At 47.3% G+C, this 20,102-nt stretch overlaps 1 pseudogene; it reads left to right on the top strand.

The window, feature by feature from the left end:
• Positions 1–612: 612 nt before the first annotated feature.
• The window catches only part of LOC141059307 (uncharacterized), a 44,995-nt pseudogene continuing 25,505 nt past the window's right edge, over positions 613–20,102 (top strand).

Consider the following 20,102-nt stretch of genomic DNA (forward strand, 5'->3'; position numbering starts at 1 on the left):
AAACAGACAGCAGCACAAACTTGAGCCGATTTTGGGGGCAATACTTCCTGAGTAATGCGGTTGTCCAACGCAAAATATAAATGGAAAAAAATCAGGCAGCACCAAGTGGTAAAGCACAAAGACCGTGCTGTGAGGTCGAAACGTTGCCCCACTTGGTGCTGGATTAAAGGCCACAACTTTTCCTTGAACTGGAGCGCGGCCTGATTTTTTTCCATTTATCTCTATATCTATTTATTTATCTATATTTATATCTATCTATCTCTATATATAGCATTATACCCTATGAGGGGGGCTGCTTTATACTATATGAGGGGGCTGCATTATACTATATGAGGGGGCTGCATTATACTATATGAGGGGGCTGCCCCAACTCCTGCTACATAATTAAGCTTTGTACTACCTTATATTATACCCGGATATTAGCACGTTTTACCGCACAATTGGTGGTCTTGTATTTATCTCTATGTAGCTACATAGTGGGCCCCAAGAATGATTTTCTCTGGTGAGTACAAGGTGTTCCAGTCCCACGCTGAGCACCATGACAACCAGCACAGCAGAGTCCTGCACACACTGAGGCCCCTGATCATGTGACCCCTGACTCCTCCCCTCCTGTGACCTCATCACAGGTCCTGTGCACACAGAGCAGCCATATATGTGGAGTGCGGCTCTGCGGGAGGCTCCATTATTCTCTATGTGGAGTGCGGCTCTGCGGGTGGAGGTCGGTGCTGGAGGCTCCATTATTCTCTATGTGGAGTGCGGCTCTGCGGGTGGAGGTCGGTTCCGGAGGCTCCATTATTCTCTATGTGGAGTGTGGCTCTGCGGGTGGAGGTCGGTGCCGGAGGCTCCATTATTCTCTATGTGGAGTGTGGCTCTGCGGGTGGAGGTCGGTTCCGGAGGCTCCATTATTCTCTATGTGGAGTGTGGCTCTGCGGGTGGAGGTCGGTGCTGGAGGCTCCATTATTCTCTATGTGGAGTGCGGCTCTGCGGGTGGAGGTCGATGCTGGAGGCTCCATTATTCTCTATGTGGAGTGCGGCTCTGCGGGTGGAGGTCGGTGCTGGAGGCTCCATTATTCTCTATGTGGAGTGTGGCTCTGCGGGTGGAGGTCGGTGCCGGAGGCTCCATTATTCTCTATGTGGAGTGTGGCTCTGCGGGTGGAGGTCGGTACTGGAGGCTCCATTATTCTCTATGTGGAGTGCGGCTCTGCGGGTGGAGGTCGATGCTGGAGGCTCCATTATTCTCTATGTGGAGTGCGGCTCTGCGGGTGGAGGTCGGTGCTGGAGGCTCCATTATTCTCTATGTGGAGTGTGGCTCTGCGGGTGGAGGTCGGTGCTGGAGGCTCCATTATTCTCTATGTGGAGTGCGGCTCTGCGGGTGGAGGTCGGTGCTGGAGGCTCCATTATTCTCTATGTGGAGAGTGGCTCTGCGGGTGGAGGTCAGTGCTGGAGGCCCCATTATTCTCTATGTGGAGTGCGGCTCTGCGGGTGGAGGTCGGTGCTAGAGGCTCCATTATTCTCTGTGTGGAGTGCGGCTCTGCGGATGGAGGTCGGTGCCGGAGGCTCTATTATTCTCTATGTGGAGTGCGGCTCTGCGGGTGGAGGTCGGTGCTGGAGGCTCCATTATTCTCTGTGTGGAGTGCGGCTCTGCGGGTGGAGGTCGGTGCTGGAGGCTCCATTATTCTCTATGTGGAGTGCGGCTCTGCGGGTGGAGGTCGGTGCTGGAGGCTCCATTATTCTCTATGTGGGGTGTGGCTCTGTGGGTGGAGGTCGGTGCTGGAGGCTCCATTATTCTCTATGTGGAGTGTGGCTCTGCGGGTGGAGGTCGGTGCTGGAGGCTCCATTATTCTCTATGTGGAGTGCGGCTCTGCGGGTGGAGGTCGGTGCTGCAGGTTCCATTATTCTCTGTGGAGTGTGGCTCTGCGGGTGGAGGTCGGTGCCGGAGGCTCCATTATTCTCTATGTGGAGTGCGGCTCTGCGGGTGGAGCTCGGTGCCGGAGGCTCCATTATTCTCTATGTGGAGTGCGGCTCTGGGGGTGGAGGTAGGTGCTGGAGGCTCCATTATTCTCTATGTGGAGTGCGGCCCTGCGGGTGGAGGTCGGTGCCGGTGGCTCTATTTTCTATGTGGAGTGCCGGTGGAGGTCGGTGCCAGAGGCTCCATTATTCTCTGTGGAGTGCTGCTCTGCGGGTGAGGGTTTTTACACCCATTCCTGTCAAGAACACCGCACTGCACTTGCTCACTGAGCCAATGCGCGTGTCCTGAGTACAAAGACTATGCACAAAGATATCTGCAGAGCGGGGCATCAGTGGTGACAATGCATGCCCCAGTCTCACAGGATTTGAAGCACGTGACTGCTGGGGGTGTGGCCTCAGCTCCATAGAGCCAGGAGTTGCAGGGAAACTCCTAGAAAAGTATCTACAAGACAATGTTACCAAGGGGCATAGACAGAGATAGAAACCAGATGAAGCCGAGGTCAAAGCACAAGATAGCAATACAGTACCAAAGGGTTAGACAGAGCGGATAGTCAGGACGTAGCAATAGATCAGAAAACCAGAACGGGCAATAGACGGTACAACAGGGACAAACTGTAACGGAGTAACGATAGCCAAGCCAGGAGGTCAGAACCAGGAAAGACAATAATACCAAAACGAGAGACGGAGTACAGAGTGAGGGAACAGACTGGGTCATACACGAGAAGCAAACAAGCAACGCAGAATACACGCACACCAGGGGTCAGGCACACCCAAACAACAGTATAGTTGACAGACAACCCTGGTAAAGAGTGAGCATAAATACCCCTACCAGATCCAGAAAGAGGCCACGAACACTTAACCCTGTGAGTGCAGGGCAAGAGCCCTGTTCAAACTATGACAATTCCATTATAGGAATCCGCAGTCCAAATCCACACAAAATTCTCAGTAATTCCGCAGTAAATCAGGACGCAGGTCATTTTACCTGCGGATTCTGCAGATTCCATGGGGAAAAATCCACACAGAATTCACAACGTGTGCACATACCCTTTATCTTTCCCTGAGCCATCAGTGATCTTACTGACGGGAGTTTCCAGGAGCGCTAGATTCAGGGTGATCCTTGTGCTGATCGAGCCGTCCACCTCCATCTAAAGTTATGTAGGGTCAAGTGGTCGAGCCGCTCTTTCCTCTGCATTTCTGGTAGTGAAATAAACTTGTCCATTTTCTAGATGGACGCTGAGATGATTTATAGTCGGTTGTGTGACGCCGGTCTCCTGGGAGTCTGCTCCAGGCGCACGCTCCCTGCCTATTAAAGGGGCAGCACCTGCACGTCTGAAAACATCCTCAGCCAATAGCAGCGAGACTGTCACGGATGTGTCAGAGGCAGCAGACCATTGCACTGCATCCATCTGCAGAAGGTCTCAGTAGTATGCTTTGCAGACGAGTGGCCACCTACCCAGGTGCCAATGGCCACACCTGGACCTGAGTGTTGGTTTACTTGCTGCTGGGTGATATTTTCTATTTTTACTTCCCTGTTGAGGCTTGGAGCTGCAGCAGGCAGCTAGCGTCCTCATTGGAGTTTGAAGGACGACCGTGTTTCTCTCTGAGTCTACACAAGCTAAGTATCCCCTTGTATTGTGTATCCTAGCTGTCTTTAGCGGTAGTGGGGTTTGACTAGCGCGCATCCTGTCCTTCCCGGTGCAGGGCTTATTGCCAGGGTCAGGCAGGGATTAGGTATCTTGCTCAGCGTTAGGTGCGGAACCTGTGTAGGGACAATAGGGCAGACAGGGTGATGCTAGATCTGTCTAGGGGTCTTCACTCCTCCCTTCCCTAGTGTTTGGTTCTCTTTCCCTTGTCCCTTCATGTTGCACTTAGCCTTTCCTTCATGTTACATGATAGAGCTGTTTGATATTTAAGGCACCCTCCATTATTGGGAGGTACCTTAGCAATTGTAGTAATCAGTGTGCTTTCTGCTACTTAGTTGTAAGGTCCCTGTACCTGTGCTCCCTTAACCTGATCCTGTTCATCATGCTTGCCCTGTTTGAACCTGATCATGTGTATTCTTCTGTAACCAACTCCTGACCCCATCCTGCATCTAACAGAACCTGATCTGTCTTGTGCGCACCTATACCGCTACCCTCACCAGTGCAGTCTAAACCTGGACCTGTGTGATCCTGTACCCGAGTATGTCCTGTGTTCCTGAACACCAAATAAAATTATTAAATAGACATTATAGATATCATCATGCTACAGTGCAGGCACCACCACCGGCACTTGCCTGCTGAATGTGAATTAATATTTTTTTTTTTAAAACATATTATATTCAGTATGTAAAATAGGGGGCAGGTCCCTGAGGGATCAGTGACCTGTCATAAGCCATACAGATGAATATGTAAGTAGAGCAGCACATACAGAGCCCCGCTCACAATCCGACCACAGCCCCGCCCCTGAGCACGAGAATCTCATTACCTGAAAATTGCAAATAAAGATAAAACAACCACAAGACGGATTTCATCACCAGGTATCACTGTAATCAGTATGACGGCGCTGACCTGACACTGTCTGTAGGTTACTGTGCACAATCCTGCTGTCAGGTTCACTTTGAATAATGTTAATTCCCTTCCCTTATCTCAGGCCAAGTTGGATTACACGAAACTGTAATAAACAAATCAGAATGGCCGTATATCCGAACACGTCATGTTGTCATGCGCATACTCATGAATATGTCTGTGACTTCCTGTAAATGTAGCCAGTAAAATAGGCATTTCTCCAATGTCCACCACGTTGCCATAATTGACAATCGCATTTCTTACATTAATGTGTTCATCCGCTCTACGTTTTTCTTACTTCAGCTGTATGGACAGAACACGCTCACTTTCCACCTTGGCATACATATCAATTAAATTGATGAAAATGTTGCCTACATTGTTATCTGATCATTATTTGGTAGGCATAGAAGTCCATGGATTATATTTTTTATTGTATATACAGTACAGACCAAAAGTTTGGACACACCTTCTCATTCAAAGGGTTTTCTTTATTTTCATGACTATGAAAATTGTAGATTCACTCTGAAGGCATCAAAACTATGAATTACCACTTGTGGAGTTATATAATTAACAAAAAAGTGTGAAACAACTGAAAATATGTCTTATATTCTAGGTTCTTCAAAGTAGCCACCTTTTGCTTTGATTACTGCTTTGCACACTTAGCATTCTCTTGATGAGCTTCAAGAGGTAGTCACCGGAAATTGTTTTCACTTCACAGGTGTGCCCTGTCAGGTTTAATAAGTGGGATTTCTTGCTTTATTAATGGGGTTGGGACCATCAGTTGTGTTGTGCAGAAGTCAGGTGGATACACAGCTGATAGTCCTACTGAATAGACTGTTAGCTGTTTTTTCTTGCCATAATACAAATTCTAAGTAAAGAAAAATGAGTGACCATCAATACTTTATGAAATTAAGGTAGGTCAGTCCGAAAAATTTGGAAAACTTTGAAAGTGTCCCCAAGTGCAGTGGCAAAAACCTTCAAGTGCTACAAAGAAACTTGCTCACATGAGGACCGCCCCAGGACAGGAAGACCAAGAGTCACCTCTGCTGCGGAGGATAAGTTCATCCGAGTCACCAGCCTCAGAAATCGCAGGTTAAAAGCAGCTCAGATTAGAGACCAGGTCAATGCCACACAGAGTTCTAGCAGCAGACACATCTCTACAACACCTGTTAAGAGGAGACTTTGTGCAGCAGGCCTTCATGGTAAAATAGCTGCTAGGAAACCACTGCTAAGGACAGGCAACAAGCAGAAGAGACTTGTTTGGGCTAAAGAACACAAGGAATTGACATTGGACCAGTGGAAATCTGTGCTTTGGTCTGATGAGTCCAAATTTGGGATCTTTGGTTCCAACCACCGTGTCTTTGTGCGACGCAGAAAAGGTGAACGGATGGACTCTACATGCCTGGTTCCCACTATGAAGCATGGAGGAGGAGGTGTGATGGTGTGGGGGTGCTTTGCTGGTGACACTGTTGGGGATTTATTCAAAATTGAAGGCATACCGACCCAGCATGGCTACCACAGCATCTTGCAGCGGCATGCTATTCCATCCGGTTTGCGTTTAGTTGGACCATCATTTCTTTTTCAACAGGACAATGACCGAAATAATGACCTGTTCAGCAGTTAGACTTAAAACAGTGCTTTATATATACTCTGCACTGATAGCCAAAATAGTGAGAGCACTTGAACTATCACTAAAGTGTCCCACAAAAATTTTTATGATAATCAATAAAAATACACTAGAGTCTACACAAGAATCACCTTTACCCCCCCCCTGAAACGAAGCTAGTGCGAAACGCGCATCGGGGACTAATGCTTTACAATGTTGTATGCTTTTCATTTACATGCACTCTGCACTTTATTGTCAGCTGCCATTCCTATCATATGTGTATTGGCGATGTTCACTAGTAGGGTCATTGCTGACTGCACTATTTGCCACTTTGCGCTATACCTAGGTCACATGAGTTAGATCGGGGCTATACAGTTAGGTCCATATATATATTTGGACAGAGACAACATTTTTCTAAATTTGGTTCTAGATATTACCAAAATGAATTTTAAACAAAACAGTTCAGATGCAGTTGAAGTTCAGACTTTCAGCTTTCATTTGAGGGGTATCCACATTAAAATTGGATGAAGGGTTTGCCACCCTGTTTTTAAAGGGACCAAAAGTAATTGGACAGATTAAAATGTTCAATTCTAGTACTTGGTTGAAAACCCTTTGTTGGCAATGAGTTTTGCACTCATGGGCATCACCAGACGCTGTGTTTCCTCCTTTTTGAGGCTCTGCCAGGCCTTCACTGCGGTGGTTTTCAGTTGCTGTTTGTTTGTGGGCCTTTCTGTCTGAAGTTTAGTCTAACAAACAAGTTTAACAAGTGAAATGCATGCTCAATTGGGTTGAGATCAGGTGACTGACTTGGCCATTCAAGAATATTCCACATCTTTGCTTTAATAAACTCCTGGGTTTCTTTGGCTTTATGTTTTGGGTCATTGTCTATCTGTAGTATGAAACGACAACTAATCAGTTTGGCTGCATTTGGCTGGATCCGAGCACACAGTATGGCTCTGAACACCTCAGAATTCATTCGGCTGCTTCTGTCCTGTGTCACATCATCAATAAACACTAGTGACCCAGTGCCACTGGCAGCCATGCATGCCCAAGCCATCACACTGCCTCCGCCGTGTTTTACAGATGATGTGGTATGCTTTGGATCTTGGATCATGAGCTGTACCACGCCTTCGCCATACTTTTCTCTTTCCATCATTCTGGTAGAGGTTGATCTTGGTTTCATCTGTCCAAAGAATGTTCTTCTAGAACTGTGCTGGCTTTTTTAGATGTCTTTTTAGCAAAGTCCAGTCTAGCCTTTTTATTCTTGATGTTTGAGTGGCTTGCACCGCGCAGTGAACCCTCTGTATTTACTTTCATGCAGTCTTCTCTTTATGGTAGATTTGGATATTGATACGCCTACCTCCTGGAGAATGTTGTTCACTTAGTTGGCTGTTGTGAAGGGGTTTTCTCTTCACCATGGAGACTATTCTGTGATCATCCACCACTGTTGTCTTCCGTGGGCGCCCAGGTCTTTTTGCATTGATGAGTTCACCAGTGCTTTATTTCTCAGGTGTACCAAACTGTAGATTTTGCCACTCCTAATGTTGTAGCAATTTCTCGGATGGGTTTTTCTGTTTTTGCAGCTTAAGGATGGCTTGTTTCACCAGCATGGAGAGCTCCTTTGACCGATGTTTCTGTCACGCCGTTCTATCTGTATCTGGTTGTCGGCGTGACAATGCATGTCTTTGCTTTTAACCCTTTGCTCCTTTCCTCCTAATTGAGCTGGGATACTGCTGGCTGTTACCTGTATGGAGCCTGCTCAGTTCCCTGCTCTGCTGCGTAGCTGCACATGTGTTGTTAGGTCTTTGCCCTGCTGCTTGACCATCCGCATGTGCGGTCCCTGGTTGCCGCTGTGGAAGCTGTCCATGGGTTGCGAGGTCATTTGCAGCTGGTGAATGACTTTCCACGTGTGTCTAGGCTTGCAGACGATGCCAGGTGCTCTAAGCTGCAGTTCCTGCACGGACTGTGCTGCAATGGTTTCTGTTTGTGCTTAGGGCGTGCGTGGCCACACCTCCCCTGCTTTTATCAGGGTTAGTGTGTGTACTTGAAGTGCTGTCCCCAGCCAATTCCTGAGGGGCAGCTCCTTTATAAACTTACCCTCACTATGGGCGGGACCAGAGCTACTCACAAAGCTCCTGAACCTTGCCATGTGTGTCTCGTGTCTGTGTCCCTGGATCTCGTCTGTCTCAGTTTTGGTATCAAATTTCCTGCCTTGATTCCTGCTTTGTCCTGTTCCCTCGCCCTGCCCCAGAGGTGGTATATCCGGGCCTGAATCAATGATCCTGTACCTGACCCTGTCTAAATTCACCCTGCCTTGGAGGCGGTGTATCCTGGCTTGAATCCTTGATCCTGTACCTGTCCCGTACCTGACCATGTCTGAACTGTCTGCGGTGTTATGTTCCTGGAATCCCTCTGTGTTTGGAGCCCCGCAACCAGTGACTCTGAGACTCTTGTAACCGGTGTTCCTGCTGAGCAGCTGCTATCCTGTGCTCTGACTACCACGCGGTGCTAGCTCCATGCAGGCCCAGCAATCCTGCGGTGTTAGCACCATCACGCTTGAGTTCCTTCCTAGATCCTATGCCCAGAGCCTGACGACCACAGTCTGTAACTTGATGACCGCTGCCTGTAGCTTGATGACTGCAATGGTGCCTGTAGGTCGTGTTGGATGTCCGGAACCAAACGACTCCTGTCTGATGTCTGCCGATGACTCTGATGTCCTGTGGGTGACCCTGATTGTCCTGATGACCTCGTTTATCCTTATGTCCTGCCTGCGTCTTGATTACCTCGTGTACCCCGATGTCCGGCCTGTGTCCCGATGTCCCGCTTATGTGTGCCTCGGTGATCCGTTAGTGCTTTGGGGTCCTCTAGGTGGTACCCTTCTGGGAGGTGTGAAATCAGGAGCCTGGCTTAGCCCTGTTTTGTTTACGTACTGTGACTTTACTTTAAGAAAACTTTACTTTCTTTATACCTGAAGTTGTGCGGTGTCATCAAGTCCTACGTGTCCTTGTCCACACTCTCAGCTGCCACAGAATCCCAGTCGCTGCCCTTCCCTAGTTCGGGTAGGCCCGGGTCCCCCTCTGTGGTATAGAGGGTCCATATTGCTTCCCCAGGGGACGCCCGCCCCCTCGGCGTGGAGGCGCCTGCTGGGCCACGTTTGCAGCCGCAGTCGTGACAGTTTCCTTCACAGCAAAACTTTCCAAATGCAAGCACCACACCTCAAATCAACTCCAGGCCTTTTATCTGCTTAATTAAGAATGACATAACGATGGGATTGCCCACACCTGTCCATGAAATAGCCTTGGAGTCAATTGTCCAATTACTTTTGGTCCCTTTAAAAACAAAGTGGCACGTGTTAAGGAGCAGAAACTCCTCAACCCTTCATCCAATTTTAATGTGGATACCCTCAAATGAAAGCTGAAAGTCTGAACTTCAACTGCATCTGAATTGTTTTGTTTAAAATTCATTGTGGTAATGTCTAGAACCAAAATTAGAAAAATGTTGTCTGTCCAAATATATATGGACCTAACTGTATTTCCAGGCACTTTACTGTTTATATACAATCATACTAGCCCTGTGTAAGATTCATTTTGGCATCTACATGTTATATATATATTTTCTCTATGTGAGCACTGCTTTACATGTGTAGACTCTAGTGTATTTTTGTTGATTATCATAAATTTTTTTGTGGGACACTTTATTGATACTTCAAGTGCTCTCATTATTTTGGCCATCAATGCAGAGTATATATAAGGCACTGTTTTAACTCTAAGGCTATGTGCACATGGTGAAAAATTACTTAGGCTATGTGCACATCTGCTGAGCAGGTCATTATTTCTGCACGGGTATTTTACTGTTATATTATTCAGCACTTGCATATAATGTATGCCCTATGCTCCTTTTATAGTCCCTGTCTAATACATCATACAGTTGTGGCCAAAAGTACTGACACTCCTGCAATTCTGTCAGATAATACTCAGTTTCTTCCTGATTGCAAACACAAATTATTTGGTATTATTATCTTCATTTAATTTGTCTTAAATGAAAAAACACAAAAAGAATTGTCCTAAAGCCAAATTGGATATAATTCCACACCAAACATAAAAAAGAGGGTGGACAAAAGTATTGGCACTGTTCGAACAATCATGTGATGCTTCTCTAATTTGTGTAATTAACAGCACCTGTAACTTACCTGTGGCACCTAACAGGTGTTGGCAATAACTAAATCACACTTGCAGCCAGTTGACATGGATTAAAGTTGACTCAACCTCTGTCCTGTGTCCTTGTGTGTACCACATTGAGCATGGAGAAAAGAAAGAAGACCAAAGAACTGTCTGAGGACTTGAGAAATCAAATTGTGAGGAAGCATGAGCAATCTCAAGGCTACAAGTCCATCTCCAAAGACCTGAATGTTCATGTGTCTACCGTGCACAGTGTCATCAAGAAGTTTACAGCCCATGGCACTGTGGCTAACCTCCCTAGATGTGGACGGAAAAGAAAAATTGACAAGAGATTTCAACGCAAGATTGTGTGGATGTTGGATAAAGAACCTTGACTAACATCCAAACAAGTTCAAACTGCCCTGCAGTCCGAGGGTGCAACAGTGTCAACCCATACTATCCTTCGGCGTCTGAATGAAAAGGGACTGTATGGTAGGAGACCCAGGAAGACCCCACTTCTTACCCCGAGACATGAAAAAGCCAGGCTGGAGTTTGCCAAAACTTACCTGAAAAAGCCTAAAACATTTTGGAAGAATGTTCTCTGGTCAGATGAGACAAAAGTAGAGCTTTTTGGGCAAAGGCGTCAACATAGAGTTTACAGGCGAAAAAAAGAGGCATTCAAAGAAAAGAACACGGTCCCTACAGTCAAACATGGCGGAGGTTCCCTGATGTTTTGAGGTTGCTTTGCTGCCTCTGTCACTGGACTGCTTGACCGTGTGCATGGCATTATGAAGTCTTTAGACTACCAACAAATTTTGCAGCATAATGTAGGGCCCAGTGTGAGAAAGCTGTGTCTCCCTCAGAGGTCATGGGTCTTCCAGCAGGACAATGACCCAAAACACACTTCAAAAAGCACTAGAAAATGGTTTGAGAGAAAGCACTGCAGACTTCTAAGGTGGCCAGCAATGAGTCCATACCTGAATCCCATAGAACACCTGTAGAGATCTAAAAATGGCTGTTTGGAGAAGGCACCTTTCAAATATCAGGGACCTGGAGCAGTTTGCCAAAGAAGAATGGTCTAAAATTCCAGCAGAGCATTGTAAGAAACTCATTGATGGTTACCGGAAGCGGTTGGTCACAGTTATTTAGGCTAAAGGTTGTGCAACCAAGTATTAGGCTGAGGGTGCCAATACTTTTATCTGGCCCCTTTTTTTGGAGTTTTGTGTGAAATGATCAATGTTTTGCTTTTTGCTTCATTCTCTTTTGTGTTTTTTTCATTTAAGACAAATTAAATGAAGATAATACCAAGAATTTGTGTTTGCAATCATTTTCAGGAAGAAACGGAGTATTATCTGACAGAATTGCAGGGGTGTCAATACTTTTGGCCACAACTGTAGCATATTTACATATGAACCTTGTAAATGTATATTGGACATATATCTCCTATTAAATCATTTTAAATGTTTTGGATGTTTCATATCAATAAAGGCTATGTATTTTATGGCTTAACCGTCTCATGCCCAATATCACTGCTCCCATTCGCTTCCAAACTCCTGGAACAGCACATCCACGCTGAACTTTCCTCCCACCTATCATCGAACTTGCTCTTTGACAATCTACAATCTGGTTTCCGCCCCCATCACTCCACTGAGACAGCCCTGACCAAAATTCCTAATGACCTACTTACAGCCAAATCAAATGGACAATACTCTCTACTCCTGCTTCTAGACCTGTCCTCTGCATTCGACACAGTTGACCACTACCTCCTACTACAGATCCTCTCCTCCTTCGGCATCAAAGGCCTTGCCCTATCCAGGATCTCCTCATACCTTTCCAACCACACATTCAGCGTCTCTCACACCACCTCCTCATCCCACCCTCTCTCTGTTGGAGTCTCCCAAGGCTCTGTTTTAGGACCCCTACTCTTCTGAATCTATACACTTGGTCTGGGGCAACTCTTAAAGTCCCACGGATTCCAGTACCACCTTTATGCTGATGACACTCAAATCTACCTTTCTGGCCCAGACGTCACCTCTGCTGTCCAGAATCCCAGAATGTCTATCAGCCATATCCTCCTTCTCCTCTCGCTTTCTCAAGCTCAATGTGGACAAATCTGAACTCATCATCTTTCCTCCATCTCACAGATCTTCCTTACCCGACCTAGCTATAACAATTAATGACCTCACACTTTCCCCAGTACCGGAAGTCCGCTGCCTCGGAGTAACCTTTGACTCTGCCCTGTCCTTCAAACCACACATCCAAGCTCTTTCTACCTCCTGTCCCCTCCAGCTCAAAAATATTTCCAGAATCCGTCCTTTCCTCAACCCTCAATCTACTAAAATGCTTGTGCATGCCTTCATCTCCCGCCTCGACTACTGCAACATCCTTTTCTGTGGTCTCCCTGCTAACACCTTTGAACCTCTGCAGTCCATCCTTAACTCTGCTGCCCGACTAATTCATCTCTCTCCTCGCTACTCCTCCGCTTCTCCCCTCTGTAAATCTCTTCACTGGCTCCCATTCCCTCAGCGTATCCAGTTCAAATTGCTAATACTGATGTTGTGAGTTCATTTTCCCCTTCACCATTGAGGTCTGATGAACTCCCTCTTCTGGTGAAGGAAGGTAGTGAGGCTGATTACCAAGCACCTGAGCAGGATGATGATGACTGGGTGACTGGAATTGCTGACTGGATATAAGGCAGCCGACGCCCTTCTGCCTTGCTAGTAATTGCTCTGAGGGATTCTAGGAGACCAGTCTGATTCCTGCTCCTCAAAAGCTAAGTTTTCTGCTCTGCTTTTTGCATTTGTGTTTTGGCTTTGTTTTGCCTTGTTTTTCTGGATTTCTACCATTCCCTGCTGGGGTGAGCTGAATTCCTTTTTGCTCTGTCTTCAGAAAATACCTGAGTACTGATAGTCTTTTTGAAGTCTAGCGTCTTCAGGGCTTTTTTCCCTATCAGTCTGTTGGCTCTTGTTTTGATAGGGTTTTGGCGGATTGCAGACAGCAGCTTTTCTATCCTGCCCTATTTAGTTAGCTTGGGCCCCATCATTTTCTCAGCCTATCTTTCTATCTGTGTGAGTGTCTTTTCATCTTGCTTCACCGTTATTATATGTTGGGGGCTGCCTATTGCTTTGGGGTCTGCTCTGGGGCAGTTTAGATATCCCTTTCTGTCTTTAGGCTATTTAGTTCTCCGGCTATGATCGAGGGGTCTAGGGCTCCGTAGGAACCCCCCACGGCTACTGCTAGTTGTTGTTGATAGGTTCAGAGGTCTGCAATCCGATAGCTGCCAACTTCTCTGGTTTTCTGGACTTAGCTAGTATTTCTGTTTTTGCCTCCTACGGTGACTCATTCATAACCTACTGACCTACAAGGCCATCTTTAACCTGTCTCCCCCATATGTCTCTGAACTAATCTCCCGATACCTTCCCTCACGTAATCTCCGGTCCTCCCAAGACCTCCTTCTCTCCACACTTATTCGCTCCTCACCCAACCGCCTGCAAGACTTCTCCCGAACTGCCCCTATTCTCTGGAATTCTTTGCCCCAACAAGTCCGACTATCAACCACATTCGGATTCTTCAGACGGAACCTGAAAACCCACCTCTTCAAGAAAGCCTACAGCCTGCAATGACCCCATTACCTCCTTCTGTCTCACCGCTACCGGTAATATCACCTCAACCAACACCGGAACTGCTGCAACCCACCAACCTACTGTCTCCTTCCCCACCATCCTGTAGCATGTAAGCCCGAAAAGGCAGGGTCCTCTCTCCCCTCTGTATCAGTCTGTGATTGTTAGCTTGTTTACTGTAAGGCTACTTTCACACATCCGGTGTGTGGGGTCCGGCGGCGTGCGGCGAAAAGCCGGGCCGCCGGATCCGGCCTGCAGCCGTGACACCGGATGTGTGTGCGGCGTCTGATACGGCTCGGACGTGATTTAAAGGAGCCGCAGCAGGAGGTGGACAGAGACAGCCGCTGAGAGAGACAGCTGCTGAAAGGGAGGAGAGGGGGTTGGAGAGAGAGAGAGACATGTGGGGTTAACACTCAGTGTCCGGGCGAGAGAATCTCTCTCTCTTGCCGGGTACTTGTGGGGTTAACCCCACAGAGAGATCTCTCTCTCTCACCCAGACACTGTGAGTGTTAACCCCACAAGTGCCCGGCGAGAGAGATCTCTCACAAGTGTCTGGGTGACAGAGAGAGATCTCTCTCACCGGGCACTTGTGGGGTTAACATTCACTGAGTCCGGGCATGCGCTGTGGAAAAAGCCGGTCCGGCGCTGAGAAAAAACGTTGCAGAGAACGTTTTTTCCAGACGCCGGACCGGCGGTTTTTGCCGGATCTGGCAAAAACCGGATACGCCGCATAGGCATCAGGCGCAATGCGGCGATAATGAAACTCTATGGGGAAAAAACCGGATCCGGTGGCAACAGGCGCCGGATCCGGTTTTTACACTTTTCGCCGCATCGCGCCTGATGCACAAAAACTGATGTGTGAAAGTAGCCTAAGTGATATCTGTATTTTGTATGTAACCCCTTCTCATGTACAGCACCATGGAATCAATGGTGCTATATAAATAAATAATAATAATAATGCGTCATTGGATGTTATATTTTTTATTGGTTGGCCTAGCAGTGTTGGGATCAGCCTGCTTTAGATTATAGTGATAGCCATCTTGGACATTCCACAATATTATCGGATATGGCAGAGCATCATATGATCTATGTGTTTCTACGTCGAAGAGTTTCCCTTTGTCGCTGAATAATTATATCTCGGCTTAGAAAGTCCCGTCCAACCATTACAGTAGCTCCTTCGTTAAAACTGTGAGACGTAAATCTCCTTTTGTGCTCCCCAACCGGTGTCTTGTCTGCTGTTATTATAGCCTGGTATTCCGCACTTGGCATTCTTTCTAAGGTCGCTCTACAAAGGGTTACTAACTGATTGTGTTGAAGAAAAAAATCTTTGCAAATTCAAAACAATGTCTTTTGTGTCTCAGGTATAACTTCACAATGTCGATCAGCTCGCATCTGTTCATCTCCCAAACAGTAAACTTGTAAAAGTGGGTCTTGATTTGCTACAGGAAGCGTCGGACCTATTTTGTGATATATTTGGCCCTGGACGTCAAAAGTTGCCATGAATCCTTCTTCAAGTCCAGTTGTCTTTATTTTACGCTACATACTGTAAAATAATAAATCTCCTCATATGTTTCCCTTATTATCTCCAGTAATTGTATTATTACACAGGATTTTATGATGTTACATCGGCTCATCTTCTCCTCATTCAGTTCTCTACAATATCGGATCCTCTCAGTGAAGATCTTCTACATAAGAAAATTTTCCTTATTTACCCATCAAGGATGGATATGGACAGAGACAAGATGGCGGAGAGGATATTACACCTCACCCTAGAGATCCTCTTCCGGCTTACTGGAGAGGTGAGAGATTCTGATGACGTCACATTACATCATTCTTATCTATGGGAATAACAGATGGACAGAACTGGAGAGGTGAGGACTCTGGAAATGTCTGTAGTGAGATTTATTAATGTGTCTCTCCATAACCAGGATTACACAGTGGTGAAGAAGACCTCTAGTGAGCGCTGTCAGGACCCTGTGTCTGAGGGATGGGGAAGACCCCTGAGCCCAATCACAGGGCCTCCACCTCACCCCCTGATACATGAGGACATCAATGACCAGAAGATCCTAGAACTCACCTACAAGATGATTGAGCTGCTGACTGGAGAGGTGACACTGCTGGGACATTATACAGTAACACTATGAAGGAATCGGGGGGATGACGGTATCATTGTATGTGTCAGGTTCCTATAAGGTATCAAGATGTCGCTGTTTATTTCTCCATGGAGGAGTGGGGGTACTTAGAAGGACACAAAGATCTGTACAAAGATGTCATGATGGAGGTTCCCCAGCCCCTCACATCACCAGGTAATAGACAGGACTGAATACACACGGCCTATAATTATCTGTATGTAAAGAATGAATTCAGTCCCTGTATGTGTTTCCTCCAGATCTATCCAGTAAGAGGACAACACCAGAGAGATGTCCCCGTCCTCTTCTTCCACAGGACTGTAAACAAGGAGATCCCAATGTTCCTCAGGATCATCAGGTAGATGGAGAGAAGGTGACATGAGATCTCCCCTGTGATGTGTAGACGGCTGTGAAGGTCTTGTGCTCAGTCTTGTTTTATCCACCAGTATTATATGTTTTATACTTGTGTAATGAGAGCGGTGGAGATGGCAGGATTAGAGCTGATCATAGATGTGACTTCTCCATCTGTCTGTGACTTTTATAATATTTGTTTCAGGGTGAAGATCTGACCCATATTAATGCTACAGAGACATATGTAAGAGATGATGAGCGGTGTGAAGAGGAGATTCCTACATATGACTACCCAGGTGAGTAATAATGATGAACACACTTTTTCAGAAAACGATCGCCAGGCATAAATTCGGCACAAATATGGAACATTCGGATTCGTGATCGTAAACGTGAGCAAAATTTGATAAGATATAAAAAAAATTGGAAACATGTGATTAAAAAGTGCAGGAAAATGTGTGTTGCCACAAAAGTATTTTCAGCTCTTTTGTAACTATAATGGTGGTGTATCATGAGTGTGGGGCACGTGTTTGATGAGGGGAGGGGGTTTACAGAGCTCAGAGGCGCGGCGTGCTTGTAAACAGTCTTTTTTTTTTTTTTTTTTTTCTCCTAACTTTATGTGTGCACATTGTGGCTAACCAATCATGGCGCCGGAAACATCCACAATGTCCTGACCCAACGGCTTGTGTCATTAGCTGCTGAAATCACATGTCCCTCGGCATATCAATAGCGGCCATCTTGTTTTAGCAACATTTTGACACTGTAAGGCTGGTTTCACATTAGCGTCTTTAGTGCAGCGCATCGTGCGCATCCATGCGCATGCACCCCATGTTTAACATGGGGGGCACATGATCTAGCGTTTGCACGCGTTAGTATGAGTTTTTTGTAGTGTATGCTTAGGCGCGCCGGACGCAACCTGTTGCATTTTTGGTCCGTCCAACCTGTGTCAAACGCATGGAATGCGACAAAGCACATTACAGTCTATGGGAACGAACGCCTGCATTTAAAATCACATGCATTTTAAGAGTTAACATGGCTAGAAACTGGTTAAAATGCATGCGCCTAAAAAAAAGCAAACGCATGATGCGTTTTTTTTTCATGCGTTTCTATTGAGCACGAAGCGCAGCGCTAAAAAAAGCTAATGTGACAGTAGCCTAACAGCGCAGAGCGGCTGCTCCTGATGCCGGCACTGTTAGCAGCTACGGTAGTTTTTAGCTATTTAGCTAGGCAGTTTTTCCTTACTCAGATAGTTTAGCTATGTAGTGTCCTGTATGGCTGTAAAATCAACCTTCCAGCAATACTTATTCGAGTGTCCATGACAGCACCATCTGAAAGAGGGGATCTGCCCTTCAGGGACAGGAAACCTACAGATACAAAAGGGCGGCATCAGTTGGTTTCCTGTTCCTGGAGGACAGGATTCCCTACAGATCGTCCATCTTCGATCATCAGGATTCCCAGGCCAGCTGACCACCACATGTAGCGGGGGGTCTCCTACCTCGTCTCAGTACAGGATCCCTGGAAGTGCCACGGTGGGTCCGGGCAGGGCTCCACGATGGTGTGCGGAGCGGGGTCCGGAGGATGGCCGTCTCCAGAGCCAGCGCCGGAAAGTATTTTCTCCCCCCCGGGTCCATCCTGGTGCGGGTTGTCCTGCGGTCCGGGCCTCTGCCTGGCACTGGCCGGCTTGGCGTTCACAGAGCTGGGGTCGTACCGGGTCGGGCCATGGTGCACGCCGCTGTCCTCCGGCGCGTCGCTGCGCGTTCATTCGAGCGCCGGAAGTCAAGCGACCGGGGACGCCTGGCCGGAAGAGGGATGGCAGCTGGCTTTTCTCCTGTGTGCGCTGCCGGGTCGCGGCGGCGCGGGGGCGGGGCACAGTGGGGTAGACCAGGAGACGCCCTGAACGGGGGGGTGACGCACCTGGCCACAGCCCTGCTGACCCGGATTTCCAGGGGAGGACTACAAAAAGGCCACAGAGACGCTGCAGGGCTGCTTTTTGCCCATTGCAGCAATGGATGAGTCGGAAGCTCCCATGGTCCAGTTGGAACAGGAGCAGGGGCAGGAGAGCACCTCAGAGAGGCCCCGTACAAACCCCCAGCTGAAAAACCGAGGACGAAGTGGTCAGTCCAGCCAAAAGAGTTCCTCCAGGCTAAAGGATTCAGCCCGCCCCCCACCCCCACCCCATGATCCGGTACCTACTTCTACTGCTTGAGTAAGAGAGCTTTGTGAATGTACCCTTATATTTTCTCTCTAGGGGAAGAAATGCTCTGGTAAAATGAAAAACAGGGAATTTGCCCTTTGCAGTTTTCCCTTGCCAGACGCCTACCCTAAAAAGTTGTCAGGCTACTTTCACACTTGCGTTTTTTTGCACTGCGCAGTGCAAACGCACATAAACGCATCATGCGTTTGTGTGCGTTTTTTTGCGGTTTTGAGCATGTTTTTTTCTTTTTAAAAACGCATGCGTTCTTTGTGCTGACGTGCGCATTACCATGCGCACGTCCGCGCACCCATAGACTATAATGGGTGTTTGGGTGAAAAAAAACACATTACGTGCGCATGCGTTTTTTTGGGAAAAGTTGGATGCACAAAAAATGCAACAAGATGCATTTTGTGCACCGAGCACACACTACAAAAAAATGCATGCGTGTACAAACGCATGTGTATGCGCACCCATGTAAAGTATAGGGGAAAAAAACGCATGCTTTTTTTTGCGCAAAAAAACGCAAGTGTGAAACCAGCCTCAGCCATGTGTGCGACAGACAGTAGGGGGTAAAAAAAAAAGTGGGGGAAACGGTAGTGGTGGAAGAAACCCCTGACTTCACAGCAAACCTGAGGGAGATTATTAGGACAGAAGTAAAGGATTCCCTAAAATCCCTGTCTCAAGGGGAATCCTCTAAAAGCAGAAGTGGAGCAAGTTTTTCGGGGTCAGACTCCTCAGCTGCCCCTAGGAAGGGCGAATATTCTTCAGAGGCCTCTGCCTCTTCTTCGGCATCGTCTTTGGATGAAGACTCCTCCAACCGGTTTTGCTTCGCCCTAGATCAAATGGACAAATTGGTCAAATCAGTAAGGTCTACCATGGGGGTAGCTGACATGAAGCCGGAACTTTCAGCTCAGGACCTGATGTTCGGCAGCCTAGACCCAAGGAAACGCAAATCTTTCCCACTAAATGGCAAATTGCAAAACTTGATAAATAAGAGAATGGAAGAAGCCAGAGAAAAGGGGATCCCTACCACCGGCCTTCAAATGGAAATATCCCTTCAAGGACCCCTTGGTGAACAGATGGGATAAAGCCCCAAAACTGGATGCATCGGTGGCTAAAGGCTCCAAAAAGTCCTCCATAACTCCCAACTTTTGAAGAATGCAAAGAGGGATAAAGGCGGCGGCGCCATGCCCCTAGCCACACCCATTTTAAGCCACACCCATTTACACACACCTTTTCCTCACTCCTCTGTCCCCTCCAAACTCCTGTCCCCTCTGCACTCCTCTGTCCACCCCAAACTCCTCTGTTCTCCTATGTCCACCCCAGACTCCTGTGTCCCCTCTGTACTCCTCCGTCCACCCCAAACTCCTGTGTCTACCCCAGACTCCTCTGTACTCCTTTGTCCATCACAGATTCCTCTTTCCCCCTTGTACTCCTCTGTCCACCCCAAACCTCTGTGTCCCCTCTGTACTCCTCTGTCCACCCCAAACTCCTGTGTCCCCTCTGTACTTCTCTGTCCATCCCAAACTCCTCT

The sequence above is a fragment of the Dendrobates tinctorius genome, unplaced genomic scaffold, assembly GCF_039654945.1.
Source record: "Dendrobates tinctorius isolate UK_male_01 unplaced genomic scaffold, ASM3965494v1 ptg000226l, whole genome shotgun sequence".
In the NCBI taxonomy this organism is placed as follows: domain Eukaryota; kingdom Metazoa; phylum Chordata; class Amphibia; order Anura; family Dendrobatidae; genus Dendrobates; species Dendrobates tinctorius.